At 39.7% G+C, this 12,156-nt stretch overlaps 1 protein-coding gene and 1 pseudogene across 5 annotated transcripts in view; one reads left to right on the top strand and one right to left on the bottom strand.

Moving 5' to 3' along the window:
- The window catches only part of ZFAND6 (zinc finger, AN1-type domain 6), a 106,041-nt gene that overhangs the window by 27,462 nt on the left and 66,423 nt on the right, over positions 1 to 12,156 (bottom strand). The window lies entirely within an intron of this gene.
- On the top strand, positions 8,065 to 8,503 carry LOC102835374 (annotated as a pseudogene).

Below are 12,156 nucleotides of genomic sequence, written 5' to 3'. Positions count from 1 at the left end.
TCTGTATTCCTGAAACAGATCGTCTGTTTCTGTTTGCCTGGGTGTCTTGTCTCCTCACTCTTTCAGGTAACAAACCTCTTTCTTGTGGCATGACTATTTCATTTGGGTTTGCATAGGCCTAAGCCCTTGAGCCTGACTACTGACCTGCCTCTGGGATGACAAGGTCTCCCCTGGATTTACAGGCACAATTGAGAAAGATGCACATAATTCTCTGAGCTCACTAGTTGTGGAAACCTGGTAGTGCTTGTCATCCTCTCTGTCACAATGCAAACAGAGCCTGCTAGAGAATTAAAACTACAATAAACAAAACTGAAAGGGGAAGGGGAACCAAGGGAGAGAACAATTCAACTCTTGCATCTACCTTATCTTGGCTCTACCACCTCTTAGACGTTCCAGTTATTGAGACACACACTGCTTCTACGTGAGTTTGATTTGGATTTGTCACCTGCAAATTAAAGTCCTAATGACTACCTGAAACAAATACCAAACGGTGTTCTACTAAAACTCTCCAACAAAAGAGATCAATCTAAGTACATGAAGAGACTGGACACTGTACTAGTTCAAGAGATATCTTGCCATAGAGTAAGTGTCACTTTAAAACCAAAAGTAAACAAACCAACAACTCCCACTCATCTTTTAGCAAAGAAAGGACGAGTCCCAAGTCTGAAGCTTGATGAATTTTCACAAATTGAAAGCAGTTGTGTAACTGGCACCCAGATCAAGAAACAAAACACCATCAGTACCCCAAAAGCCCTCTTAGGCCCTTTCCCAGTTATTACTCCCCTCCCCATAAGGATCACTACTATGCTTCTTAACAGACAGATGAGCTTTGCTTGTTCTTGAAGTTTTATAAATGGAATTATGTAGTGTGTACACATTTTGTGTCTGGCTTCCTGCAATATGTTTGTGAAATTAATCCATTATGCAACATAGAAGATATAGTTCATTCCATTTCACTGCATTTTATTAATTCATCCATTTCTGGAGTTCATGAAGTTGTGGAACTTTCTAATTTTTGGACTATTATAAAAACAGTTAAAATATTGTGTCTTTTGACTGTTACATGCACATAATTTTTGTTGGGTATGTGAAGGGGTTTCAATGTTGTAGAAAAAGGACTGAAAGATAATGGAACTTTTCTACACACTTTTTAAGTCCCTTTGCTGGGTGACAGTGTATGCGTATGTTTGTTACCATATATTGTGCCCAATAGTTCCCTAAAGTGGTTACACAAACTTACATCCCTTGGCAAGGTATGAGTGTTAAGTTACTTCACATCTTACCTGTACTTACTACTGTTTGCTATACAAGGCTGAAAGGGGCCCCAGAGATATGTCCAGGTCCTAATCCCTGGACTCTGCATAACCTTATACAGCAAATACGACAAAGGATGTGGTCATAGACTGAAAGGAGGAGCTGATCACCTAGGTAGATCCTCAGTGAAACTGATGAATTCTTACAAGTGAGAAGAGGTAACTTTGAGACACATGTACATAAGGCAAATAAACTTGGAAGCAGAGATTGGAGTAATGTTGCCACAAAGAAAAGCTTGCAGCGACCAGCAGCTGGAAAAGGCAAAAGGATTCACCCAAAGACACTCTGAAAGGAGAATGGCCCTGCTAATGCCTTGTTACTAAATATCAAAGAAGGTAATTGCTCAGTTCTCAATGAATGACCTCACATAAGCAGGCACGATGGCTATCCATGCCTCCTCCAAACACTTTCATCACTTGCCTCAATGAACTAATACTCACTACTCTTTCTTGATTTTCTTCCTATCTTCCTGGACGTTCCTTTTCTTTCCCTGGTTCTTTCTCATTTGCAGAACCTATCAGTAGTGCAATGGTCCTGGGCACAGTCCACAGATCTCTTCTATTCTCTGTCCATATTGGCTCACAGATGACTTCATCAAATCTTATATCCAGTGGATTTCCCCCACTTAACTCCAGAATAGCATATTTAATCCCTTATTTAAATGTACTGTTAAAGGTCTATTAAACATTTCAAACTTGTCCAAAATCCTGACAGTCTGCTCCATCAGTAGTCTTTCCTATATCACGTAATGAAAACACCCTCCTTCCAGCTGTGCAAGGCCAACACAATGGAGTCACTGATAACTCCTTTTCAACTCATCAGCAATTTTCCTGTTACGGAACTATAGGATAAGCACTAGACTTCTAAACACAAGGTTGGCAGTTCAAACCTACCAGCCTCTCCTCGGAAATCCTAAACAAGATCACCATGCGTTGGAACCAAACTGAAGGCACACAACCGCCATCACACTCAAAAGAATAAAAGTGAAACTCTTTATCATGACTAATAAGCTCTTCATAATCTGCCCCCTCCCATTACTTCTGCCTCCTTGACGACTGTTCACCCTATCATATACAGATTCCTGGCACGGTGCTGTATGATAAGCACTGGACTATGAACCACAAGGTCGGCGGTTCAAGCTCACCAGCCACTTTTCGGAAACCCAATATAGGGTCGCTATGAGTCAGAACCATCACCAATAACCAAGTATTTACCCCAAGGCAAGAAACTGAACAGGTTCTTTTTAAAGAATTAAACCTGGTGTTTGAGGAGAGACCTAGGTCTGCTAACAAGGTCCACTATACATGGTCAGGCAGTTTGTGTACGGCACGATGACGCTTTTAAGCATCTTTTTCCAATTCAGTCTATTTAGAGAAGCATTAATTGCACATAACAAACATTGTATTGTTTATGAGTAAATTAAGTTGCGATCAATTTCATGTTTTCAAACTGACCACGGTTCCAGACCACGCACCTTAAAGAATAAGAATACTCTACATATAGAACCACTCAATAATCTTTTTTGAAAAGGGTGAAACTCACTTAAATGTTCCCATTAACTTTCACATTCATGGATATTTGTTCACTACTCAAAATACATTTAAAACAAGACACATATATGTAAAGCTTTGTGTATATGAATCATATATATTTATATATATGATTCCCTCGTTTAGAACTTAAGGCCTCTATGTACTCTAACCACACATATGTTATACTTCAACTCCTCCCCTCAAAAACTTTCTTTTCCCACTTAAGGCAAATTTCCTGCTTCAGTGGAACTCCTATACAGGGTCGCTATGGGTCAGAAACGACTTGATGGCACTTAACAACAATTAACACTTTGACCCTGACTACACTTCATTGTATTCTTCCTCTCTGACCTACTCTGGGATACTGGTACCCAAGAGTAAGGCCTTTCTCATTCTAGTTTCCTAACCACATACCCCTAATTGTACAGTACCATGGACAGAGTCGGGGCATAGGGATCCAAATCAATCTCCCTTTGCAGGGAGAAGGTCTACTGTAGAAATAGATACCTACACAAATCCAGAGGGAAACACGTGCCAGTTACTTATAATAATCAACACTGTCCTTAAAATGGAATTGAAATATAAACAATGAACATACGATGTTGTCTATTAGAACACTGAGAACAGTTACTGATTTCATTTTTTCAGGGTTGTATTCCTGATTAGCACTATAGATTGTCATCATTAAGTGCCCCAGAGTCAGCTCCAACTCATAGCAACGACGCACACAGGTTGATGGGTTTTGAACTGCCAACCTTGTGGCTCAAAATGACCTTGCGGTCCCCAGCACATTATCCTGCAGCGCCACATCAAGGGGTTGAGGCAATTTTCTTGTAAAAGGCTCAACAGTAAATATTTTACGTTTCGTGAGACACAGGGTCTGGGTCACAACTCTTCAATCCTGCGTTGGTGTTGTGACAACAAAGACACTTTGTAAATGAATGAGCATGATAGTCTTCCAATAAACCATTCACCACAAAAAGGCAACCAGTGCTTATCATCATAGTTCAGTGCTTATCGTCAGGTTGGTCCAAAGCATGGTGAGACCTGGAGACTACAAAGTTCATGGACAAACACATGGTCATGGAGGACTACAGCTAAGAGTGAAGCGTCTAGCTGATATGAAGTGAGGGGAGACACACAAGAACGTCCAACTTGCAGATGGTACCCAACTGACGTAGCTTCAATGGCTTAATGATCAGAACTTGACTAGAGGAAGATAAAGAAATATGAAAAAGAAAACAAGCGTAAATTGCTACAATCTGATAAACTTGACCTATACTAATGGATGTATTAGATCAAAATACCAACTGCCAGGAAGGAGTTTTCACATCAAGGATTAATCCTATTCCCTCTGTACACAGGACTGATGGGGACGGGCAATTTAGACATTGGCTATCTAAAATGGGGGGGGGGGGGATGCTATAAAGCCAGGCACAAAGTGACTGGCTTACAAGTTTTCAAGAGGGAATTTAGTTTCAGAGTGTACAGAGAGGGCAGAAACCCCATTGAATAGTTTTCATCTTGTCTATACGGGTCTCGTGAAAGGAGATGGGCATAAGATTCTAATGATTTAATAATGAGTAATTGTTACCATGACTAACTGCGATTATCACAACTGTAAAGGTAGAAGTTTTGTAACAAAAAGGGAGGAGAAATTAATCTTACATTCCAGGTAGAACAAAGGAACCTAGGACCATCAAGGGAGAAGAGCACGAGCAGAATGTGGGACCGGATCCAGAGAAGCAGCGACACCAGAGATGGAGGCAGAGATCAGGACATTGGAGAGACAGAGCAGCTGAGGACTCTAGACTCATGGAAAGACAAAGGCTGTATGCTGGCAGCCAGGAGGCAGGCTTGCAGAATGTGCCCTTTGGTTGTTTAAATAATTACCTCTACCGGAGTACTTCAGTGAACATCAAAAATTCAAAAAATCCAAAGGGAATAGAAGCAAATACTGTTGAATTGTTGAATGATAATGCACAGAAGGGATTGTAATCATTGCAATGAAATGATGAGTGTTAAGCCGATGTTCTCCCATGTAAGCTATCACTCAATTCACAACAACAAAACAAAAAAGGCAATCAGCCAGATTTGAGCTAGTAGCCAGCCTGACAAGTGGGCCATGGTTTGCCCACCACTGTTTTAGACAGGCAGACAGGAGGTATTCAAAAATATGTTGGATGAATAAAGAATTTCAAAACATTTTAGCTAGAATATTATCACGACAAGGAGCTGTGGTGGTCTGGTTAAGTTACACATGAGGCGGCTAACCACAAGGTCAGCAGATACTCCAAGGGGGAAAGAGAAGACTTTGTGCTTTACTTTGTGTAAAGATGTACAGCCTCAGGAACCCTACACATTTCCATGTGTAGCAAAATTCCATGACTCTGTGTTATTCTTATGTTCTTTTGTCATAGCTCTTTTGTTCAAGGATGCTTTATTTACCAAGTATCTGACTATCACTCTGCTTGGTAATCTGAAAGGCAAAAGTTTATGATACACAGTTTAGCCATCAAGAATCAACAAAGGCATAAGGGTAGGAAAATTAATGTCTGACTTTCATGTATTAGCATAGACATCACATCTACCTCGATAATTACAATTCCTATCAGCACAAACCCACAAATTTCTGGAATTTATCACTGTATATTCATGCTGTTGAGTTGGTTCTGACTCATAGCGAACCTGTACAATGGTTCTGAGGAGCTGCTGGTGGGTTCAAACCATCAACTTCACGGTTAGCAGTCCAGTGCTTATCCTACAGCATCACATTAGGACTCCCCTTGTCTGAATGTTGTTGTAACGTACCAAGGAGCTGGTTCCAACTCATAGTGATCCTGCATAGAGTTTCCAAGGAGCAGCTGGTGGAATTCTACCGTCCACCATGCAATTAGCAGTTCAGTGCTTATCCTACACCAGCATACCAGGACTCCCATGGCTTCACAGAGATGTATGCTGCCCCTCTAACAATGTTATATTTCAAATGACAAAGATAAATCAGTATCTAGAATCTCCTGTGTTAATTTTGGGCATCCATTTTTCTATACCTTGCTTGCTGCCCTTGACCACTATGAAGATTAGGTATAGAAAAGCAGGCACTAATTTCTAGATACTGATTTCTCTATTTTATTTGAAATGGAACAACTTGAGGGAGGGTGAACAAATATATTATGAAATGAAGTGTAAATGCAATCATTACAAAACAACTGTTATTTACACGGGATTATGATGCATGGTATGGCATAAACAGAAAAAGAATGGAGTTGTCAAGATTTCATTTTACTTGGATCCACAATCAACACCCATATAAGTAAGCAGCAGTCAAAAAAAAAAAAAAAAAAAGAATCAACTGACCCAATGCATTTAAAGACCTCTTTTAAATGTCAAAAAGCAAAGATATCACACCTAAATTTAGGACTAAGGTGTGTCTGATCCAAACCATGGTATTTCAATCAACTCACATGTATGAGAAAAACTGACAAAGAAAAGACCTACTAAAGAAAAACTGGTGCATTTGAATTATGGTGCTGGTGGAAAAATACTATATATAGCATAGACATGGAAAAGCAAGCACAAATATACCTTGGAAGAAGTATAGTCAGAATGCTCCTTAGAAGTGAGAATGCTGAGACTTTATCTCAAATTGGACATGCTATAAGAGCTCTGGTAGCGTAGTGGTTACTGGCTGCTAACCTCACAGTCAGCAGTTCGAAACTACCGGCCTTTCCGCGGGAGAAAGATGAGGAGGCTTCCTGCTCCCGTGAAGATTTACAGCCTCGGAAACCCTGTACAGGGTCACTACGACCATGAGTCAGAACCGACTCCACAGCACATAACAACAATTGGAGTCCTGGTGTGGCGCTGTGGACTAATGCGTCAAACTGCAACGTTGTTTGAATTTCAAGGACAGTGGTTCAAGCTCACCAGCTGCTCCTTGGAAACTCTATACAGAGTCACTATAGGTTGGATCGACTCGACAGCACTTAACAACAACATATGCTTATTAACAATGTAGGCAAATCTTCTTAATGTTTATTTCTCATAATTGTGCTTGAGGTAGATGAAGAGGGACAGGGAGAAAACGGAGAAGGTACGCTGGGCTACAAATCCCTACTTCAAGCAGAGCAGTTTCTTTTCAGTTTTTTATAGATCAGTTTTCTGCAAAAGATTTCATTTCAACAAAGGGGTTTGAATAACGAAAATTTGGGAATGCCATTCTAAGTTCCTGACAATGTTGAACAGCATGTCAATCTGGGATAGAGTAAACATATCATCACGAATACTTTAATGATCACATAGTTACTTCATTTTACTCAAAGTTTTTTCCTCAGTTAAAAACTCAGCTAAGAAATCTACCTACTTAAGCTAGTTATTTGTGAGCAATCACTGAAGATGTCAGCTCTTGTAATTATTACTTCTCTCACGTACTAGGAACTTCATATGGATTCTCACATTGAATTTCCACCAGATCCTGTGACAGAGGTCCCATCACCACTCCCTATACACCTTCTTATTTCATTTCATTTTTGCCAGTTCCTTGTGAGAGAGGTTCCATTACCATCTCCCATACACCTTCTTATTTAAAGAAATTGAAGCTGGACATGTCAGTCATTGTCTCCTTGCTCACATTCTCTTCAACCAGAATCTGTACCATCTACAGCTCTTAGCTATTCTGCTTCGTTGGTGCCATGGGATCACCATCCAGAAAAGTCAGGTAGACCTGGGTGAATGAACCAATCTAAAGTCAGGGAGTGGGTGCAATAGAGAACACCAGACACACGAGCAGGGACCAAGGCTACCAACTTCTTGCAATTCACTTACATAAACATTTTCATAAATCCTTTTACTAACACCCTTTTCTTCTTTTAGTTAGAATGGATTTGTGGTCCCATGTGTTTTTAGCCCCTGATCAGAATATTTCCCAGTAAACAATGACCTAATCTTTTAGAGGAGTCCTGGTATGGCACTGTGGGTTGATGCGGCAGACTGCAAAGCTGGTTTGAACCACAAGGTTGGCAGTTCAAGCTCACCAAGTCACTCCTCAGAAACCCTATACAGGGTCACTATGGGTCGGAACCGACTTAACAGCACTTAACAACAACAATGAATCTTTTAGAGCATAACAATCATATTTACACTTCTTGGTATCTCCCTTAACACTTGGAGTATTTCTGAACTCAAATGTACAAGTGAATCAAGAGCCCTAAGGACAGACATGGCGGTCGTCTGGAGGCTGAGTGTTGTCTGTGGTGCTCAAGGAGCCCGAGCTCTGTTCCTCCGAACTCCAGTGATCAGACCTGCTCTTGTCTCAGTATTTCTCCAGGACCGGTCTACTCCAGGAGTGCAGCTCATTCACCTGTCCCCCAACCACTATGCTGGTTCCCAGGCTGCATCTCTCCACTGGACTGGTGAGAGGGTTGTCAGTGTGTGGCTCCTGGACCTGCTCCCAGCTGCTTATTTGAATCCTTGCTCTCAGTGGACTACTCTCTAACTGCACTTCTCCCTCTCCATGGTCACCGGGGCCTGGGACAGGTTGTTACTGACTCTGTCCATGAGGAGGCACCCTCTCGGCTCTAACCTTTGCTGGTCTGTGCTATTTTAACTATCACGATGCAGGCATCTGCAAAGCTGTGGCCATGCTGTGGCAGTTCTGACTTGACTTAGTCCCTTAAAAATGATTGTACACCTCTCTGCCTCTGCTCTGTCGCCCCGTTCAACTCTCAGTAAGGAGGAAATAACAGATGTCCATTGGTCAGACAACCCTCATCTAATCACTTGATTCTTTTCACAATTTAATCTTGGAGGAAAAGGTTTGAGAGGAATATTCACAGAATAATGAGACTGCCTTCCATATTCTGGTGAGATAATCGGATTGTCTCCTAGCTTTTTAGAAGACTAGCTTTTTAAAGACACTGTGTCTCCTAGCTTTTTAAAGACACTGTGAAGTGTGACAAAACATTGTATGAGCGTGTACCTTTTAATTTATCAATCTCTTAATGGGAATTCAATTTGTTAATATCAGCATATTACGATCACACAGCTTTGATATTTGTTCTAGGAATGACGGACAGTGGGAATGTCTGTTAACTCATAAGATTTTGCATAAAATTCTAACTGAAAAGTAACAAACTTCTATTTTCTTACTTTGGGCATCTCTAATGTGAAAATGTACTCTATGAAAACAAAAAATTTAAAAATAAAATGATACATAATGAAAATTAAAAAAAAAAAAGTGAATCAAAAAAATACTTTCAGACTTTAGCCGGATAATCCCAAACTGTCTTACTTAGAATAACTACCGATAGTCCTTCCTGAAAGACTGATTTCATATACCACTCACTCATAACACTGCAAGTCTTCAAAGGTGCTTCTAGATTAGGAAACATACTAAACCAAAGCCAAATTCACTGCCTTTTCAAGCTGCCTCCTACTCAGAGAGACCCATGTGACAGAGTAGAGCAGTGCCACAGTTTCCAAGGCTGTAATCTTTACAAAAGCACACTGCCAGATCTTTCTTCTGCAGTGGCTCGTGGGGGTTCAAACAGCCAAGCTTTTGGTTAACAACCTAGTACTGTTAACCACTGTACCACCAGGACTCAATGACATACAACCAGTACTTAAACGTAAAAATGAGTCCGTTTCCATACAGCTCAGACTGCTCATTTTAATCCAGGTACTTCTCACGGCTGACAGAACAAAATACCTCAATACTCCCTGACTCCCTGTTCATAATTCTATTTAAAAATAATTACATTATGAATTTTGTAAATTGCCTAAAAATCACTAAACCTGAAACTAAGAAAAACTAAGCCTAAACTTCACCAAGATTCTTATGAAATATCTTCACTTCCTTTTCCCTTATGTTGCAGTTATAGCTGATGTAGGAGCTATCTAATCTTTCATATGAAAACAAAATAGTATTCTATAATCAATAAATGTCATGTTTAATGTAAATATATTTCTTAGATTCAAATCCAACAATCCAGAAGAATACTGTCCAGTACAGTAGTTACTAGTCACATGTGTTTACTGATCATCTAAAATGGGCCTATACATATAGCAGGCAGAGCACAGAGGGTGGGAGAGTAATCATTCCTATTCTACTGCAGTGAGGAAATGTATAATGATAAGTAACTGAAAATATCCTACTTTTTGATTTACAAATTCTTAATACTAAAGACTGAATATAATGTAATTACTTCAAATATTTATAATGTACTATCAAGTTATTCTTCCACAGCAAAGACGAAACGGAGGTTTAACAATAATGATGGTTGAACATTGTGCATGTATATCAATACAACAATCCTATCATATAGCAAATTACTATATTAATTTACAGATTTAAAAACTGACACACAGAAAGGTTTAAATAATTTGATTAATGTTCACATGTCTGCTAAGAGGCATCATCAAGGATCTGAGGCCAGGCACCTGGGCTCTAGAGCATGTGTAATTAATCACAATGCTAAAGGTCCAGGAATCCCCTCCTACTGCATACTGGGTAACACCCAATGCCGCTGAGTAGAATGACCCCATATGACAGAGCAGAACTTTTCCACAGCTTCGTTTAATACTGGCACAACAAGCTGGTGGGTTTGAACAGTCTTTCAGTTAGCAGCCCGATGTTAAACCCAATACACCACACCAAGGCTCCTAAAGCACACAAAAGAAGCTAAAATGCATGTCTACATCTAAGTAAAAAGTTCCTAGAAGTGGATGCAGGATCAATGAGAAGCCTACACGACAGTGGTGAAGTAAAGACCAGGCAGGGCAGGGCAGGGCAGGACAGAAGGGGCTCATATACTCATACTTTCTCTCCTGTTGTCGTAAAGTGCCACTGAGTCAGCTGCAACTCGGTCACCTCGTATAGGGTTTCCAAGAAGCAGCTGGTGAGTCTGAACCGCCGACCATGTGATTAGCATTCCAGTGCTTATCCTACAGTGCCACACAAGGACTCCACTTTGTCTCCTAGCAAGTTAATTAGCTTCTTCCACTTTCCTGTACCACTAAGAAGCAGAGTAATACAGAATAAAGAATCACCTCAGTGAAATAAAAGGAGAAAAGAAATTTGGGAGTGCGATTTACTCTCTTAAAGATTTACCCCAATTGTCTACAGTTAGAATAGGCTTTTCCCATTCCTAGTGTGGCCTTGTAGTTCATCTCATTTTAAAAAATCAAAGTTTCAATCGTAGCTTCCTAAGACTTCCTTCACCTTCAACTGTCTGTTTTTGACACTAATTAAAAAAGAGATGAGGGGAAAGTTAGAACACTGCGAACAAAATAAAAGCACCAAATTAAATTGAGCTTTATAAGGAGAGAGTTGTATACCTTATATTAGAGACCTAAAAACTTCTTAAAACTGAGATTTGCCATTACTAAACGAGACTATAGCATTTATTTCATAGAGCTACTTAATTTAGAAACTGGATTACCTTCAGAGTCACATAATGCTTTACATCTACTGGCCAATACAGAAAAGGCGGCGGGTTAAATTGCAACCATTCTACCTCCCATTCAAGTTTTCACTATTTTTGAACGAAGCTACATATTATCTCCCTTAGTTCTGTCATGCATCCTCCAACCACTTTCATAACAACTTTATTCAGTACATAGTTTTCACATGTTCTCCAATGTCTTTTCATAATTCTCAAGACAGTCGATTCTGGTCTTTCCTTCAGCAACCATGTGTAACGTGAAAGAGAAAGCAAATTCAAAGCAATTAACATTCATCTTACTCCTCACTAAACAGCTAACAAGATTTTGTAAGTATTTATCTGTTGTTGTTGTTGTTAAGTGCCTTTGAGTCGGTTCCGACCCATAGCAACCCTGTACAGGGTTTCCAAGGGTGTAAATCTTTACGGGAGTAGAAAGCCTCATCTTTCTCCTGAAGTATTTATCTAGATGCTCTAAATTTTGCTCAATGCACTATTTTGTATTTTAATCATTTCGCCTTTACTAATCTTGCAAACTTCTAACAGGGGTGGGGAAGAATCCCAACATTCAATTAAAATTTGCACTCTTAAATCCATGAAAAGTTAAAAAAGGAAAAAACAAAACAAAACGGGGTACAGTAAGGGAAAAAAGAAACCAGGATCCCCCAAATTGATTTTTTAATGTGATAATTTTTTTAAGTACAAGGGGAAGGGAGAAAAAAGATCTTTTTTTCTTTTTTTTTTTTTTTTCGGTTAACAGGATTTACATTATATGACACTTAAAAAAAAAAAAAAGACACGTGTTAAGATTTCCAACTGTATTTAGAGGACAAAAATTTGCTTTAGTTTAAAGTAATGTATGTACTCAGATG

This window comes from Chrysochloris asiatica, unplaced genomic scaffold (genome assembly GCF_000296735.1).
Source record: "Chrysochloris asiatica unplaced genomic scaffold, ChrAsi1.0 scaffold00156, whole genome shotgun sequence".
NCBI lineage: Eukaryota > Metazoa > Chordata > Mammalia > Afrosoricida > Chrysochloridae > Chrysochloris > Chrysochloris asiatica.
Note: the sequence above shows the minus strand (reverse complement) of the source record. Positions and strands in the feature narration are given on the sequence as shown.